General features: G+C 37.6%; 1 protein-coding gene across 4 annotated transcripts in view; it reads right to left on the reverse strand.

Annotated features, from left to right (window-relative positions):
• bru1 (bruno 1) overlaps positions 1 to 20,327 on the reverse strand; it is a 90,488-nt gene that overhangs the window by 53,263 nt on the left and 16,898 nt on the right. The window lies entirely within an intron of this gene.

Below are 20,327 nucleotides of genomic sequence, written 5' to 3' on the forward strand. Positions count from 1 at the left end.
AGGAAATTTTTAAAAAACTTTTTGCCCGTTGCTCAGTGCACATTTATCTTCATTTGTCTACGCAGCAAAATGGCCAAAAAAACAAAAAAAGAGGACAGAGGAGGAAAAAATATATAACTGTAACCCAAAGCTGTCAACAATTTACAGCTCAAATTATCCTGGGAGTCAGCCCAAAGGCCAAGTCAAAAGTTGGCATCCAATTCGGATTTGGGTCTCGCGCGCTCTCCCTTCATCTTTCCCTCCCACTCTCTTTCTGTTTCCCTTTGGCTCCTTTGCTATTGAGCACTAATTTGCTTGATTACTCTAGAGATTATAAGAGTGGGATGCGGGCAAAAATTTGAAATCTATTAAAAAAGTTTCAAGTTGTATGGGAAATACGAATTGCGCTATCGGGCAGAGAAATCACTTGTCACTCGTCGCTCGCCCTCGCCCTCGCCCTCTTCTACACTCTGTCTCTTTCATTGTCCTTCTGACAGACAAAACAGAACTGAACAAAAGTCAAAGTAAGAGACAACCACTAAAAGGTAGTAATAAAAGTGGAGTAGGTTGTTTGTGTGTAAAAGTAGTAGAAAATTTGTTGCACAACTTTTTTGTCTGTCTCTGCTCTCCTTCTCCGTCGCTCTCTTCTTTTCCATCTTTCATACTTTTTGTTTAGCCAGGAGGTAACTAAAGGTAAATTTGAAGCGTCTGCTACACAAATCAAGTGAAAAACTGAACAAAAAAAAATGTAGTCAAGTAGCAGCTGCATTGTTGCTGCTGCTGCTGCTTGAAAGAACTTGATTCTTCTGATTTTGTTTTGTGTCTGTTTCTACCTCTCTTCTTTTTTGATCTTTATTATTGGGACGCATGCTTCATAATATCAATTTGTAAGTGAACTTGAAAGCTATGAGTGAAGAGAGGGCGGACGGAGAAGAGAAAAATTGCAAATCAATGGAGCAACTTGCTTAAAAGCTTTAAGTGCAGATTTAGTGCACTTTAAGAGAGGCAGCGATGAGCTTGCGGTGGTATAAGAGTTGCCCATCACTCTTTCAAGCAATATAAGAGTAGTGGAAAGATTGGTATTTTAATTTTTTTTATTAACTTATAAATATAAGAGCTTTTCAGCAGAAATGATAATTAATAAGCACTCTTCACTCATATTTAAGCAAACGCCCGATAAGTTCTTTATTACCCTAGTGTATGACTAGGGGTATTTACTTTTGTCCAATTAGTTCACCTTTAACACTAATGAGACCTGCCTTGCCTTTCCCAGCGACAATTTATTTTGTCTGCCTTTGCTAAATAAGCTTTCGGTAAGCCGCTTAAACTTTGACCCTAACCAAGTTCGACTGCGGCGACGGCGACGATGACAAGGACTTTGATCTCAAGGACCTCTTGAGTAGGCGCAAAAGCGTTTGCCTATAAATTACTCAGCAGTAAGCAGCATTGCGCCGCGCTTATCAAAGATAATTTTAAGCCGCATTTAAAATGATTTCTTTGCCTTCCACTTTTTCCCTGTTTTGCTTTCTGCATCGAAAATTTACGCTGACTGTGCGTTGTCTGGCAACGCTCGGGCAAAAAGTGCAAGTTGGCGCGGCTGAGGGCTGGGAGAGTGGGGAAGTCGGATCTACGGCGAAAAAGGGCGCCAGCCATGTTGACAGTCAGTGAACCCCGAAACCAGTTCGCCGCCTCCTGCTTCGCCGCCTGCGCTGCGCTTTTTGTCAATGATAAGCTACGTCCAACGGATGAGCTGCAAAAGGGTAACGGCAAAAGAGAGCGTGCGAGCGAGAGAGAGAGAGCAAAGAGGGCTGCTTGGACTTTGTGCAAATATTTGACATGGACACAAAATGGAGACCGGCAAAGGGAAACGAAGAGAGAAGGGGGCAGAGGGGAAGGGGAAAACGAGAGTCAGCAGCAGCGCAGCTCATTTTTTGGCTGGCAAAGTCAAAGCGAGACAGTGAAACGGGAATTCGGGAATTTTTGGCTAGGATTTAGAGAAGGGACAGGAGGTGGACGGAGGCTTGGGGCATAGACGGCGCTGCAACTTGTGTGTAATTAAGCAAAAATGTAAAATTGTTTGTTGTTTTTGTTGCTGTTGCTGTTGTTGTTGTTGTTGTTGTGTTAATAATTGCTTGTAAATAGATCAAAGTTGGCATTTGTTTGGTTTTCGAGCCAGAGGCGGCGGCTGCAGACGACAAGGGGGTGCGGCTGCCGCTTAGTTGGATTATGTTGACTAATTAGAGGTTGTTTGACATGCTCCATTGACAAAAGTAGTTGAATGTGCGCTCATTTCATAGAGACAGAGACAGAGAGAGAGGGAGAGTAGGAGAGTTAGGGTAAGCCCCAATGGGTAACTCCTTCAAAGTTATTCGAGTGGAACAAGCGAATGCTATCTCCTTTTTCGTCTGGCATATTACAACATAATTAATTATGGGACATGGACTGTGCTTAGGAGTGGTTTGCAGTGAGGTTACTGAAATATATCAAACAGAATGGGTTGACTTTTTTCAGAGAAAAATTTATGTTATATAAAATTGTAAAAAGCTAAAGGCGAATTCTGATAAAAACCAAACTGGGTTTACATTCGGTATAGCAAGGCAACCGCAATGAAATGAGAATGAATGAAACACACACACACACATACATTCTGTCACACACACACATTTGCGCAGTGTAAAAGACCACCTTTTTGGCTGTCCTGCATGGGGCATTTTGATCAATAGAGAGTTGCCAGACCCACAAAAAAGTAATGGCAATTTGAATATAACGCGTGTCGCCAAGTATTCAAAAAGAAAAAAAAACATTCTGAACAAAGACATTAAAACAGCAGGAAATTTGCACATGGAGAGGGAGTGGAATACCCTTTCTGAAAATATTCATTAATATCTACAAATAAAGTTAAATATAAATATATATTAAAAAAAAAATTTGGGAAAATGAAAATTAAATAATAATTTTATAAACATTTTAAATGTCAAAATAATTTTTATAAAAAAAAATATATTAATATTAATAAAAAAAACAAATTTACAAAATATAAATGTAAACAAGTAAGAAAGCTCTAGTCGAGACTGCTCGACTACGAGATCCCCTGAACCCTACAAGCAACTGATATTTCAATAATAATTAGCACCCACACACGCACTCATGCAAACAAATACACGCACACACACACACACACACACATATACAGGCGATTGCGCTTGGGTTGCGCTACAGTGTAGGCGATATTATGAGAACTTATTTGTGGAATAATTTAATTTCTAGACGTACGATCGTAATGAAACTTTCAGAACGTAATCATGATGTATAAATGTATGTGTATACCGAAGCTCAAGTCTCTAGTATTTGATATACGACTTTTACAAAGATTAGGGTGAGGGGGTGGATTTGGGGGTGGGGGTAAATTTTAACAAAAACCGAAATTGTATAAAATTCATCTTAATATACATTTTAAATTTGGAGACTCTAGATTGAAAGATGTAGGAGATATAATTTATTAAGTGATCTTCGATAAGGTTTTTTATCGATAAAAAAGTATCGGAATGAGTTATCGTTTTTTAGTGATAAACTCGATATCCGCGTGATATATACGGACATTTTAAAAAAAAGTTGAAGTCTCTAGCTCTTATATCTTCTGAGATCGACGCGTTCATACATACGGACGGACGGACGGACGGACGGACGGACAGACAGACGGACAGGGCCAAATCGACTCAGCTTGTCGCCCTGATCAAGAATATATATACTTTGTGGGGTCTGCCACGCCTCCTTCTGCCTGTTACATACATTTTAACAAAACCATTATACCCTGATTTCCCATTTTCAATGGGTTCAGGGTATAAAAACAAATAAACATTTAATTATATATTACGATTTTATTTACAATTTAATAACTTATATATATACATATATATGCTATATGTTGATTTAAAAATATCTAAGCCCTAATACAAACTCCCGAACTTCCACTTAGGGTATTCCCTCAAAAAAAAAAGAAGAGAAAGGGTCGCACAATAAAAGCCGAAAAAAAAATGGAAAAGAATTTTGGTTAAACTTCTTTTGCAAGGACTAAAGAATTTATTGATTCATTTTGAAAAAACCAACGACAAGGACAATGCCGGAGAGTGTGCACAGGACGTCACTTCGTTTGTGTGTGTGTGTGTGTGTGGTGCCCCCGGGTACAAAAAGGAAAAATGATTTGCATGGCTTTTGCAGTTGTGTGCGGAGGAACAGGAGCTCCGCTAAAGCCTGCTGCCACACCAGCGCGACTCGGCCCGGCCAGCCAGTGTAAAATTGAATCAAATGATTTTCATATACGCACACACACACACACATACATATGTATTTCGTTTTTTAATGTGGCTTTTTCGGCGCATAAGTCCTCCAACTGCCAGACAAAATAGTAAAAAAATAAAAATAAAATAACGGCAAAGATATATGTATATAAAGAAAATTATAAATGAAAATTCCAGAGCGTCGGGCATGCATGAGATTCCGGCGACTCGGCAGAATTGTCGCCACTTTTGCGCAAATTGTTGTTTGCCAAGCGAAATTGAAACAATTCACGCCAGGGTTGCCACCCCGCTGCAATTCAGACACTCACGCACACACATACACAGTAGTGTGAGTCCTTGTGCGAAAACTCCTTTACTATTCGATGCAACTGGCGCATAAATTTCATTGGTTTGATGCGCATTTCGCGTTAAGTGTGGAGCTGAAGGGGAATCGGAGAAGTTCAGGGGGGTTGGCCGAACTGTTAGGGGTAGCAGGGTAAGCCCACACGTAGCTGCCCATTTGCGCCTTTTCATTTTATTGAATTTTCTGCAGTGCAAAGACTTTGCTTTCTCAATGCTTTTCGTAATACGAATGGACATGGACAGTTCCATAAGTTCCATAATTATTTATTGATTCACTTTAAGATGACTATGAGGGGAAATTAATGAACAGAAAGGTCAATCAATCTTACAAAAAAATATGATAAATATGTATGCGAAACACGTGTGAATATAAGGAAATAAATATGTAAAAAGTTTTGTGAATCGATTAAACGATTTTCATAAGGCGGCAGCACTACTACTGCTAAAGATTGGATAGAATGTATTTGATAGTGATTTAGACAGAGAGGCTTAAAGCATATGCAAGAGGCTCCCAAGTTTCTTTAAGGTGCATTGATAATTTTACAATATCTGAATAATATATAAAAATTGTTAAGAAGTTACGAGACCACCAAAGAAATATTTAATACTTTTCTAATATCTAGCAAATATCTATTAATTGTTTTTCCTACACATCTACCTATTAATTCTAATTTTTCAATAAACTCGCAAATTCTTCAAAATTGTTCCACACAAAATTTATCGCTGAATTGCCGTTAGGAGCAACAACGACGACGACAACGTCGTAACGCCATCTTAGATTGTTTTTCAATAAATTGATGTCTTGGCCGAGCGCCTTATCATTATCCTGGCCGCTGGCGTTGCACCTGCCACAAACTGTGGCGTCTTGATACGACAGAAAGGTCGACTGTTGCTCAGTTCCCTGTGTTTTCTGTTTTCTGTTTTCCGTTTCTGTTTGTTTTTGTTTTTGTTTTTGTCTTGGGCAATTAGATACTGAGACCCGGTTTCCTGCCGGAGGGGCGTGTCCCTAGGGCGTCGTTGGCAGAGGCCCATTATAATGATTATCGTTGCTCGTTTGTGGCTTGTATGTGTGTGTGTTTGTTGCTGTTGTTGTTTGTTATCCTTTTGCTTTCGCAGCTCGTTTGGCCCGTTTGCCGAGTTGACAAAATCATAAAAATGTAGTCGACACAACAAATTATACAAATGTCTCCCGCATGCCAAGCCAAATGCTGAATTTAAACTGAATTTATAATGGGCTTTCCCTCTCACTCTCCATCTATCTCTGTCTCTCTCTTTCGCTCTTGCAACCTTTTTGTCACCATTTCTCGTAATGTGCCCCAAGTGATACGAACTGGAGCTCGGCTCGAGTCGGTAAATGCTTTAAAATATCATCCATTCACTGTGCCTTGAGATGCTGTCGCAGTTGTGTCTAGGCAATAATTTTTTTATAGGCTTTACGGGAATTGAAATAACAAATTAAAAAAAAAAATGTGAAAATGTGAGAAAGTAATGCCAGAAGCTAAAAATTTATTATATGTTAATTCTGTGCTTAAGAGTTCTGAAAAAATTGCATAAAAGATCACACGGAAGGCTGATCTGGATCTACGAAATCCAAGAAATGGCGTTATAGGTGGGGGAGTGAAAATCCCTAATTTAAATTTATTTAAACATTAATTATTAAAACTTTCAGAGAATTTGTGGCAATAAAAGTTAAAAAAAAAAAGAAGTAACAAGATAATTTTGATTATCTAATAATAAGATTATAACAATAAAGATTTTATATATTTCACATATTGTACTTTTATCCAACCCTACTCCAAGCACAATCAAAAGACTGTCATTCTAACAAATCGCAAATATATCAACATTATATAACACTACACCAGGCACACACTCTCACACACACACACAACCTCAGAGTCACACACAAAACGCAAACAATTTAAAGTGAAGCCGAGTCAAGGAAAAAGCCACGTGTAAGAGACGTTGTCTTAACGCCTCGCTGCAATCGCACACAAAGCGAGACGTGAATCTAAAAGACAGAGCAACAACAGCAGCAACAACAACAACAATAATAACAGTAACGTGGTACATGTATTTAGACAAGTTGGCAGCCTCGTCGCGTAGTTTGCCTTTTGAGGACGAAAAAAATAAAATAAATAAAAAACTCGTAAAAGTCACCCGAAACACACACGAAAGCAAAACTGGCAATAAATATTTAGACAAAATTCGCATGTCAAACACAACACACGACCAAGACGCGAGAAGAGTGTAGTGCGGGGAAGCAAGAAAAAAGAAGGGAAACCAAAGAGAGGAACGCAGCCAAGTCACGTAAATAATTAAACACGTGACATGCGTGGGGCGTCATTTTTATGGGCTGAGCGCGCGCGACGGCAGTGCGAGCGAGAGCGCAAAAAAAAACAGGCCAAAAACCGTCGCGGCTTTTAGTTGTGTGCAAAGCCGGTCACAGCTGCGCGCAAGCGAGACAGCAGGTAAGAGAGTGCTGCTGCTGCTGCTGTGGTGGTGGTGTGAGCGTGCGAGCTTTGATGTCTCGACGACTTGTCCGTTTGCATAAGTGTGTGTGCGTGATTTCGCACAGTAGGTGAAGAGCAACGGTACCAACACATTTCTCTTTCTTTCTGCTGCTAAAAATAGAATTTTAGTGCGAGAAATTGCACAAGCATAAATTGGTGAGAGTGAAGTGTCTCTCTTTGAAGCAGGCAAACTAATTAGGATGTTTTGTTGTGGCGAGCAATTTGTTGTTGTGTTGCGTAAGGCGCACAGTGTTGGCAGAGCTTGTCAGAAAATAAAATGACATTATTTATATACGATGTTATGTGTTATTATGTTACGTTACGTTATGTTACATTTATTAAATTATTAAACAACACATAGCCAAACAATGCTAATTGTGACAGCATGCAGATTGCCCTGTCAAGAGCTCTGCCAGCTTGTCAAGAAAAGCGTTGCAATTTTAACGTTTTCGGCAATTTGATTGAATTTCAATTTATTTAGCTGTCAATCACATACGAGGTATGTATGCATGCATGCAGTCGGCAGCATTTTAATATTGATTAGAAATTGCTTTGCTAATTGTTTCGATTAATAATTAATAAAGAGAAATACATGGGTATGTTTGCATTTGCAACGCATTTTGCAGCCTAACCACAGGCAACTTAACAAGCTGCGCCAAAAGCACAATTGAAAAGCACAAAAGTAAACACAAACGCCGTCAGAGCGGGTAAGTGAGAGCAAGAGAGAGAGGGAGAGAACGCAGGCAAATGCCAGGCACACAATTAAAAACACAAGCAAAGTCATTAAAAATTTAAGCAGCTTTTAGGCTTACACACGAGACACCCAGTCCTTCTCCCTCACACACACACACACACACACACTCATTTGTTGGTTGAAGCAACAAAATCAAATATAAAAACAAATTTGTCTGAGTCGTTTGCCTTTTCCAGGGTTGCCCTACGCCTGATTAACATGCGTAAACAGACCAACACAATGTGGTGTTGCGTGTGTGTGTGAGCGAGACAGAGAGAGAGGGACGATGGTGTTAGCGTGGGTCGTCGACTTGATCAAATTTCATGATTTAAATGAACACGGGCAGAGTAATAAGCAAACATTACAACATTTTAATTAATTGAGTGTGATAAAATGAAGAAAAATAAAAACGAAATTCAATATAATAACAAACTGTATTAGGTTGGATCAGTTGATAGGGTTTAGAGTCTTGAAGTCATCAATTCAAGAATTAGAAGAGGTCTTAATATGGCTATATAAGTTATGACTATCGGATATTGTTATTTCATTATATCTATTAGTATAGACTACATATATTATAAGGTTTTCAGATCAGTATAAAACTAAGCATGGGTTTAATCATTTTACGTCTATGGTAATAAAAGGGGAAAATTGTCAAAATCGTAGAAATTACATGGATAATAAATTATATATTATATTATATTTTGTAAAATGTCATCGGATTCGTGCATTTTAGAAAACCTGCTTTTCATTTGAAATATATAATTTCGAGCCCGCAAACACAAACCTTTAATTAAAATTTCATTTAATTGCGCCACATTTCAGCATCGAAAATATGTCATATATCAATGGAATAAACTTCAAAGTTCAATCAAAATTTGTGCACAAAGTGAAATCCTTTTTTTTTTTTAACTATTTGTTATTGACATTTCAGCCTTAAACATTTTTCGACCACTTGACATGTGCTTTGGCACATCCCAAAGCGAAATTTTATTGTTTGGACATGTCAAATGCATATTAAAATTTTGTATATCAAATGATACGACAAGTCGCCCTCTCTCAACTGTCACTCAATCTATTTACACGCCCATTTTAATAACAAATAAAAAATAAGAAATACTAAAAATATTGTTGATGTAAATAAATATTTTTACTCATATTGTTCAAAGAGTGAATGGAATATAAAAACTAGACAGGACGATGTGATCGGGCATGACTGACTGGCTGATACTCGTTAGAGGATATAACAAGGGGCAGAACTTTTATAGATATAGCAGGGAAATAGTGATCCATTTGAGAAATGTGTTTTAAGAAGTAGAGAGTCCCTCTATTACCCATTCCAATTTACCAGGAATTTCAAAAAAACGCAGTAGCATGAATATTGCCAAAAACCAATATACTCTCTCTTTACTCTCTTCATACGCATAAAAAATTCAGTGTAAAAAAATTTTAGTTTGCAAATGTATTTTGTTGTTTTTGTTATTGCTGCTGCTATTGGTCTTAAAATATGCAACGTTTTGCAACACGCAGGCCGAAAGCCCATGTTGTCCTGCATCCTGTGGCATTATGTGGGCTCAAATGCGATTGACATGGCACTAAAAACAACAACAAAAGAGCGCGAATAACCAAAAATACTTGTATTTTATTTTATTGAATATTTGTTGATATTTTTTCTTAGAACTTTACCGATGATCCATAAAAAAGTGACCCACATTTCGTATTAAATCCACAAATTTATATTTTACGTTTGCTTAACCCGCGCGTTTTGCCAAAGTGAAAGCCTCTTTGCATGAATAATACACAATTTTGATTTGCTCTGATACACACACACACACATATTAATATTTATTAATATTTATATTTTTCCCCGTTTTTTTTTTTTATTCACTTTTACATGCGATTTATTTTATTTTTTTATTTATCAAATTTAATATGGCTACAATTCTAGCTGACAATTCAATGTGCATAAATTTATGCAACAATCTATGGGCTACAATGCGATTCGAGCAGCAAAATTGATGCCATTCTTATGAATACCCTAGGTGGGTATAGGGTAATGGGTATATAAATGAAGGTGTTGAGCCTATGAAATATGAATATACGTTTTGCTACGAAGGAAATACAATGAAAGACATGAAAATGATATTTGGTATAGTCATTTTAAACTTAATTATAATATATATTATTATTTATTATCTGATTTTATATTGCATTTTAGAATTCGAATATTTTATAATATACTAATACTCATTAGCAAACGTATCAATATTTTAAAACATCCCAAGTTCAAAGCTAAGCAGAGTTGTTAGTTTTAGTCGCTTAGGATGTCAAATATAATGTAATTGCTTGAGATCAGTTGAGTTGATCTCTACTGCTTCCATTTAAAATCATATTAAAATATCTAAACATAGTTTCTGCTCAGGTTTTCCTAAGTTTACAGGATATCTCTTAGTCAGCTCACTCTCACTGACTTTTCCGTTTTTTATTACAATATTTGGCCGAATTACGTATACGCCAGTTGGGCCGCAGGCTTGGCAAATGGTAAAAACTGGCAACAAGGTGAGCGATAAAAGCTTTCCCACAATATCTGTATACCACTGCATGCTCTCTCTATCTGTGTATGTGTGTGTGTGTGTGTGTGTGTGTGAGTGACACACTTATTGATGTAATAACATGTGCATTAAATATTTATTGTATTGGCAGACGACATGGCACTTTCCTTCTTTTCCATGTATATATGTATATAAATATATGTGTGTACGTATGTGTGTATACAGGATGGCGAGCAGCAAGTGCCTGGCGCCTCTGGATTGTCAAGATTGGCTTGGTTCGAGTTTGGAATCGAGCAGAGTTCCACAGTTCGGCATTGTGAAAGGCTGTGGGAAACTGTGTCACAGCCAAACGGAAGCAATTGCCTTGGAATTGTCTATGACAGCACACACACACACACACACACACACACAGCTTCTATCTACACATCCTTTGAGTGGGTAACAAGAGCAGTTGAGTGCGTGTGTGTGTGTAAATATGAGAAACTAAACCAGAGGGAGAGAGAAAAAGAGAGGCTGAGCATTTTAAACTACGTTTAACTTTTTAGAACTAAATTAAGTTTTCATTTTCTAGCATAATATAGTAAATATAAATATGAAATTCAATCAATGGAAAAGGTGAACGATAACAGAGTTCTTGAAGTTTGAAGATCTAATATATTGACTGTAATATTTATTACACTACACACACAAATATAGAGATTAACGGCTAAAACGAATATATATTATATAGATAATAGATCTAGATGAAGTCCTTCAAATTCATTGGCTTTCATATCTTAACAAACCATTGATATATAACAATATCCCATCCCAATCATTGATATATAACAATATCCCTATCATCGATTCCCGAACCACATTGAATAGTTACAAATAAATCTTAGTTTTGTATCCATCAATCTTTTCAATCAATGATCAATTAAATAGAGAATCAAAGAGAGAATGATAGAATGAAAGAGATATTGATAGAGACATAAGCTAGAGCGAATGGATAATGCCTTCCCACTCTTACCACGCTCAGCAAACCAACAACATGACTTAAAATCACATTAGGTTTCTCTATCAACTATCCGTTTGCTCAATCATAATACAATCAAACAGATTTCGTTCAACTTACCTAAATATATCGAAGCAGCGCACATGAAAAGAGAAGAAAAACAATAGAAAATGCATTAGTTTCAGCTGAATTTCGGGAAGAGAAGTCGTACAGAACTATTAATTCTAAATAACAGAGAAACATTGAAACAGAAATACAAGAAAACCATTTAGATTTGCGAGTCATGCTAAAGTAATTTACAGCTAATGTTTTAGGGATAGCTGAAAATGCAGTTTCGACTTGCATAACTCGAGCAATTTCTGTGTAATTAGACTTGCACTTAAATGGTCAACAAGGAGCAATGGATGGTTGGCTAAGTACTTGCTGGCAAAGGCGGCGGCAGCAGCAGCAACAACAGCTGGCAGATTAAAGAGTGGAGCAGTGAGAGGCGGGTGGGGGGACAAACTAGCGCTGCTCAACATAAAAAGTACGACAGAACCGCAAATAAAATGGCTGGCAAATTGGTCGACTCTTTGGCTGGACGAGACAGAGTTAAGAGTGTGAGAAAGAGAGCGAGAGGGGTAGAGTGAGGCAAGCTACAGCTGAGGTAAAGCACAAGTGAAATTATGTGTGTGTGTGTATAAATGCTTGAGACATGTGTATGTGTGTGTGTGTAGACGCCTTTAAACGCCTTTTAACCCAAACAACAACTTCATAACTTTTATGCCACAGCCCAAGCGCAAAATGTTTCATGCTGTTGTTGTTGTTGTCGTTGTTGTTGCTGTTTTTTCTTTGTTGCAACAGCTCGTTTTGACTTTGTTTAAATATTTGTTGCTGGCTGCGGCTGCTGCTGCTGCTGTTGTTTGCCTTGTGAATATATGAGTATTTGCCTTAACGCCGTCGCCTGTCGAATTATATTTTATAAGCGCCGCGCAAAAGAAATAAGTAGCGCATAGCTAGGCGCAGTGTGTGAACGACTAGCAGATACTCAGTAACAGTAACAGAACAATTTGTATTGAAAAACAAAAAAACATTTATATATTTAAATCAAAAGATATTAAGACAAAGATATTTATATGAAAAATATATAAAGATCTTTAACGTAAACATAGATATTTTTATTTTCACCACGAATTTTAATATATTTTCTATTTCAGTTTTACCATCTTATACGCCACTGCATACACCCTCTTCATGTGCCTGCTTTTGCAGGGTATTTAAACGCAGTCAAGCCGCCGCACGCGCTGCAAAACTTTTGTAGCGCAGACATTTTTTATGCGCTCGCCTAAAAGCGCGCCAGGCGCTGCTGCCACACATACATATATACACACATATAGGTGTGTGCGTGTGTGTGTGTCGCTTTGCTTGTATGCGGTTTTGGTCGCAGGTGCCACTTATGTGGCAACAAAGACAACAACAAAAAAGCAACAACGGCGACGTTTGCGCTTTTTGCCAACTTCGCCGCAGCAGTTGCCGCCGCTTATTATAACGGTACCCCCAACGCTTTTTATTACTTTGAGAAAAAGCGAGCAAGCGAGTGTGTGTGTGAGTGAGATGGCCAGAGCAAATGAAAACTTTTTTATGCTGCCCAGACTCTCAGGCGAGTCAGTTCTGCAGGCTCCAAGTGCCAGACGTCGCTGCTTTTAAGCATCTTAAAAAAAGTAACTGCGACTGGAATATAACTAGAGAGAGAGAGAGAGAGAGAGAGAGAGAGAGAGAGAGAGAGAGAGACAGCGGGCATGCTGGATAAGGGCAGTTGGGCTGTTGTCCTTGTCTGCCGCTGGCTAAATTTATTTTCGTAGCCGCTTTAATAATTCATCTAGCACTATTTATGTGACAGGCGATAGCAGCTGAGGGTCCTGCCCACCTGGCCAGAGTCCGGCAAATTCTTGGCTGCTTTGTCTAGACTCGGCGAGTTCAACTGAATAATTGCTGAATTGCTTTTTATATATATTTGTGTGTGTGTGTGTGTGTGTGGGTGAGCTCCACTTAAGTCCTCTGGAATGACATGGCCCTTAGGCATTTTATTTCTTTTTTTTTTCGTATACAGGCGCATTATAATGTGACAGCTATTTTGACATGTTGAGGTCTCAAATTCATAGTAAAGGATGTTTTTTCATTCCCCTTCATAACTTAAACTTTAGTAAAGAGATTCATAGCCCAAAATTGGTTGACTAAACTAATTTAAAGTAGATAAGTATTTCATGTGGATAGATGATAAAGCATATACATATATTTTACTATATATACATATAAGTCTTTCATAAGAAGACAGGGCCTATAGACATTATGTGGGTGGATAGATATTATAACAATCATAGGCCTTGATCTCTACATAAATTCACTGTTTTCTCTTCTTAAATTTTGAAAAATAAAATGTTATTTTTGATGCATAATGAGAATCCACTAACTAAAACGAAAACTACATACAATATAAAAGATCCCCTCTGTTTGTGCCGATCTCTATCTCAACATCCATGCAGTTGAGCAAGTGTTTAGGCAAATTTGAGTGCTAGTAAAACGCCGCTGACATCAATAATGAATTTTAATGATCCATTTTTTCTCACTTTTTGCGTTGTTTTCGGGTGAGATTGGAATGTGCCTGAACTCAATTTTCGTACACTTGACTGGGCTCATTTACTTTCTCTTTTTTTTTCGTACTGGCTTGAAATCGTGCTGCCATTTTTTTTTTTTTTCTCATTGAATATTCAAACAGCTCCGCTGCGAACTAACCCAATCAAGTGCTCATTAATTTTTCCTGCCATAAGGCAACGCTCCACGCTACGCCACGGCACGGCACGCCCCTCCCACGCCCACACAGCCTCTGTCAGCCACGAAAAACTTGATGAAGCACCGCAAAATTTGCTCATATGCAAATTTTTAAGGCTCTACCCAAGAAGTTCAACAACCAAACACCCACAGCAGCAATTGTTGTTGTTGTTGTTGTTGTTGTGGTTCGTGTTGGGTTTCATTGTGGCTGTGTGAGAGCTGCCGCCGCCCACATTGTTCGACTCACCCACCCCCACCCACTCTCATTGCCGCTTCATTAGACGCGCTCTCTGCCTATCAACAGAAGCTTGCCCCAGAAAAAAAAAGGAAAATTTGTTGCAAGGATATGAGTTGTTAGTTAATGTTATGGTGCCACATTTCCGGCAGCGTTGACGAACATTTCAGACCGGTTTTCCTTTTTTGGCACGTCCTTGTCCATTCTACGTTCATCTTTTTCGCCTTATTTTTTTTTTCTTTTTGGCTCTTGGCAAACGCTTAAACTGTCGTTTAGTTAATGATGTAGCATGTAGTTGTTGTGCTTTGGCTGTCCGCCAACCGCCAACCACCTAGTATCAGCCTCACATGCCTCATCTGGCACAATTTCCACTTTCTTTGAGACGTCGACTAAACTTGCCTCTGGCCAACAACAACAACAACTACAATAACCACAACGGCCAAAATGTTAGCTGCCTGGCAGCGCACAACTTGTCGCCACATGATTTTCGTTTGCTTTCTCACATTTTACTTTTTAATTTTCTCAAGCGTATCACATTTTTCTTTCTTTTTTTTTTCGACTCGGCCTCGTGTATTAAATACGGCGCAAATAAATGTTGTAAACATGTCAGCGTGCTAGATATATTAAAATTATATTTTGAAATATTTTTAACAATGGAGCTTGAACAGAGCTGGAGGAATGTAGCTAAATCTGATAAGAATGGCGTGGAAAATGACATAAAAAATATACTAAATTTTCTTTTTATTTATATTATTTTTTATACCTAAGAATCAGTATAAGTTTACTGCATTTCGCCCTGACAATCTACCGTAAGTTATTTAAAAATAGATACTAAGTTGTAGCATGTAAAAATATTCAGTAAAAATTAAATATAAATTTCAACTGCAAATCATTTAAATTCTTAGTCAAAATATAAATCTTAAAGCCAAAGTTGATCAATAAAATGTGAATTATATACATATGTATATATATATCAACTGAAATATGTATAAAATTTCGATGTTACGAGCACAATTTAAGGCCATCAAGAGAGCAACAAAAGTTCATTTGAATAGCTCGATGGCTGCGAAGCATGCAACAGTGTTGCAATTGGCAGCAACAAAATGGGGCAACAACAGCAAAGCCAACAGAGAACTGGAAATTTTAATTGTCACATTTCAAGAACCGCAAAGGCACATGAGACCAAGGGGAGGCGAGTAGGGGAGGCGAGACACGAAGCGTTGCCTAATTTTGTGCTAGACAATAAAACGAGCAGACAGAAATTATGAAGGCAAGAGGGGGCAGGGGTGGGGGCAAAGACAATGCCCAGCCAAATGTCTTCAGCCACATTTATTTGCTGTTTGTATGTACGTGTGTGTGTGTGTGTGTTTGTGTGTTTGTATATTATTCCTTGCTGCGCACTTTTATGGTCATTTTAATTGTCGTCTGTGTTTAGAGGCTGCAGCTGTGATAAAATATGCTGGCTGCCTTGCAAATTAGTTTCATTGATGGCCACCTGATGCAGACATACATATATATATATATATATACATACACACACACAAATACATCTACTCCAGACAATGGGCAAACTATAGTAGTAAGACGACGCTACCCCTTTGTGGCAGCATCATTAAGAATTATGATTATGACAAGCGGGGCGGGCAAACAATTAAAAGGCATCAAGTGCAGCTGCACGAAGGACACAGCTGATGATAATTATGTCGAAACAAAGGAGCAAACAACAACAAGAAATGCAAACACACTAAAATTCTTTTGCTTTTGCTTCTGTTCTCTTCCTTTCCCTATTTTTGTTTTTTGGTTGTTTTTTTTTTTCGTCAAATTGAATGCATGTCCTTGCACAGGCCAGGCTTGGCTCGGCCACAATGAATGGCAAAATAAAGAGGCCACGCCCACAATAGAGCAACGCAGAACAATTAACAAAACGTAGGAAGCACATGATTATGATTATGAGTTCACTCTCGTCATCGTCCTTTCGCCTGTCCGTCCCGCTCATTGCAGGACGAACGACTCCTTCCTTTCTTTGCCATTCGCATTCACTTCAAAAATGGCAACTCGGTTGTTTTAATTGTTGTTGTGGCTGCACTTGCCAACTCTGCTCGCCTGTGCGAGTGTGCGTGTGTGTGTATGTGTGTGTAGCTGTAATTATGCTTGCATTATTGTTGTTCCTTTGGCTGTTGCTTGTTTTAAGTGTTTGGGTGGCATGAGCGCCTGTTGATTACGTCTGCAATGCGACGCAGCGCAGCAGTTGAGCATTTACTATTGCATACTTCTGTGGGCAGGCTCTTTAAATGAGAACTGAAGTCTAAGTGTAGCTAAGGTGAGACGGTTTCTACGGTTTCTAAAAGAAACTTTAAAGAACAAATTGATTACAGGCACAGCTAGTAAAGGTGTCGAGCACTTGAATCTTTAGACTATAAATTAAAACATATATTAAAAAACATAAATACTTTTGGTTCACCCAAGATTTTTAGCGAGAAAATTATGCCCCAGGGACTTTAAAAATAATTTTATATGCAGAAATACACAAATACTAATAAATAAATTAGGAGTTGAGGCTAAAATTTCGTCAGTTTCATTAATTTTTGGAAACAAATTTGAATACTGACAATTTTAATAGCTTTTGTAAAGCATTTTATTATATTTTTACTTAAGTTTTTTATTATTATATAGTATAAGCTTCTATATGAATAATTTGTATAATTAAATTAACAGTTGAAGCTTAAATTTCTAGAGTTTAATACATTTTTGAAAGCCTAATTGATTATAAAATATTAAAAATTAATTGTAAAATAATATATTAATATATTTACACGATTGCCAATATTTTTATAAAAATAATCATATTTTTTATTACTTATTTTAATTTTTTTTAATTTGTTTTTATAATTACTTTATATAAACTTTTCATATCTAGCCAATATTCAAGGAATTTATCTATGTATATATAAAAAAAATATTTTTACTTTTATAATATAAAACGCTTGTCAAACTTAACCTACATATCGAAAAAAAATAAATAAATAAAAAATTCAATTTTGCATAAACTTGTCTAAAAACTCATTTGCTCAGTGCGCCCAATATAAAGCGAAAAAATAACTGGTTTAATTATCACATCAAGCGGATTATTTGGGTTAGCTAGAACAAAAAAACAAAAAATCACACACACATACTCACACACGAACTCCCACACACCCGCATTGACAGAGCTGGCATGGCTAAATGCATTTGAAAAGGATTCTTTTTTCTCATTTCGGCTTTTTCAGCTGCTTTATGAAAGCAAACTTTTCTCTTTTACTGTTCTGTGAGCCACAAATAATTCTCTCTTTATTCTTTTTGCGTGTAAAATGTAATTAAAGTGCTACACAGACTACTTGGCTGGGAGGGCGGGAGGCGCGGCTTGGCCACAAATGATGCCATACAAACAACAAATAAGTACCAGGCCAAGTAATTTCACTCGAGGATTAAATAAAATGTGGCTAAAAGTGGTCAGAGTGCCAGGCCAAAAACCTCTATACCTATCTCTACTAGAGGTGTTGCACAGCTGCAGCTAACCATGTTTGACTTTAACTTTACATGTGTGTATGTGTGTGTGTGTGTGAGTTGGCTAAAAACCAACAAAAAAAATATGTCAAGAGAGCGTTTGCACACGCACACACACACGCGTGTAATTAGGAAACTTGCCACGCACTTGACTCGCTTCGGCTTATTTAGGGGCGTGTTAGTTGTGGTTTGGGGCGTGGCATAGATCAACTTAAAAAGTAAAACAGAAATGCGAAAAGTCTCCCCTCAACGGCCGCGGCTAATCTAGTGCAGGTGTTCAGGCATGTGCATAAATGGAAACTAGGTTAATGTAAGTAGAGGCGGGGGCACAGCTGCCAGGATAAGAGGCATAAAAGAGAAGCTAAATATTTTATGTATATTTCAATATTGAAGAATTTAAATACAGATTTCAAATGTATTTAAATAAATGTTAAATTAAATGCATTTGCTTAACAGAATTTACAAAATATTAGATTTTTTTTTGTCAAGAATTTTATAACATTTTTTTATAATGCAATAAAATAAAATTTATATATTAAAAAATTTGTTTTATAAACATAAAATTAAAACCAAAAACAAAATTATTATACTCTTAACATGAAAACCCAGACAATCAGTGAGCTCGCTAGCGTGCCATTATATTTAAATCCTTTTACATTGAGCTGAAGGACCTTTCCCTTGAAAGGGTTGCGAGAGCGTCGCCGTTATTTTCCATTAAACGCTGCTGCTCTCAGTAACAACGGGGCCAAAAAACCCGAACAGCATAATTGATGCCTCTCGGGAGCTGCGATAAAAACAAATCAGCGAAGCAAACACACACACACACACAGATACACTAACACCAACACACACGCGCACACGTAAACAGCATTTAATGTGTGTGCGTTGGCTTGGCACACACACACACAGACATATCAGGCGAGCCATCAGTGCATGCCCCTTAACGCAGCTGTCTCGTCTAACATACACAATCACACTCTCGCTCACTCACACACTCCCTCATTCTCACTCCCTCTCTCTCTCTCTCCCTCACTCTTACACAATTGTTGTTGGCAACGCGTCGCTTAATATAATTCACACCATTAAACCAAGAGCTGCGGCATTTGCCCGGTTAGACATAAATTTTTATAGACAACACCCCTTTTGTGCAGGGCGTAGGAGGGGGTCGGGGCAGCAACAACCCCAGCATGAGCAAACGAAATATGTTAAGTGTATATGTGTGTGTGTTTTTTTCTTTTTTGGGAGCAACGCACAGGGCAAGCGACTGACTCGCTTATCAGCGTTGTTTTGGCATTTTAGACAGTTCATTTTTTGCCTTTTTTATGCAAGCACTCACACACACACACACACACACACACACACATGCACACATACACACCTAGCCAAGTTTCGCCTGCATATGTGTGCGCTCGCTTAGCCTTTTAGCTTATCAACGCGTTATGGCTAGGCAGCGTCGTCGCCGCTTGAGTTTCAGTTCAGGCATATCCCTAGGTAGGCGCGCCCGAGAGCTTTGCTCAGGGGCTGATTATTGTGGTTCGGGTTTAGTGTTTGGCTGCGTCTGAGAGAAGGGGGTGGGGCGGGCGTTTCGGCATGTGCGGCGCTACTTAGCCTAATGTAAACCGTGTGCATGCCTCGCTGCGCAACGCCGGCGTCGGCGACAGCGACAGCGACAGCCAAAGCAAGAACAAGCAACTGAGATAGCACCAAAATGGGGTGGTTTGATCTGGCAGACACCCTGTAACGGCAGAAATATGCTTGAAGTTGAAGTAGAATATAAGTATTTTGAATGCATCTCAACATTTATGTGTTTGTTTTACAAGTAAATGCAAATTTTTGAGAATATCTGCTTCGTTTATTCATTTTCTTCATATGTGCTTATGCATTAATTTATTTTATTTTTTGTTTGTGTAAATATTTTTGTATTTATTTATTGTTTTTATTATTTTTTTTTAAATTAATTTTTTTTTATTAATTTATTTATTTATTCTTATATATCATTATTATTATTATTTTTTCTTTAAATCCGCTTGATTGATAATCAATTTAATTTTTATTTGTTCATTTATCTATTTAGTTTTTATTTTATTTTTATTGTTTATATTTATTCAATGATCAATTTTTTATTTACGAATTAATTTATTTTTATTATTTTTGTTATTAAATTGTGTTTTTAAAATTAATTTTGTTGTACATACATTTCGTTATTATTACTATTTCTTTTTTATTGAGCTCCATAAATTGAGCATTAAAAACTCGTCTATATCCTTTCTACCTATCATGCCCTTCTCCTGCTGCTGTCTGCTACAGGGTATCTCAAACAGTTGACT

The sequence above is a fragment of the Drosophila navojoa genome, chromosome 3 (assembly GCF_054131105.1).
Source record: "Drosophila navojoa isolate 15081-1374.11 chromosome 3, UAZ_NAV_1.0, whole genome shotgun sequence".
NCBI classification, from domain to species: domain Eukaryota; kingdom Metazoa; phylum Arthropoda; class Insecta; order Diptera; family Drosophilidae; genus Drosophila; species Drosophila navojoa.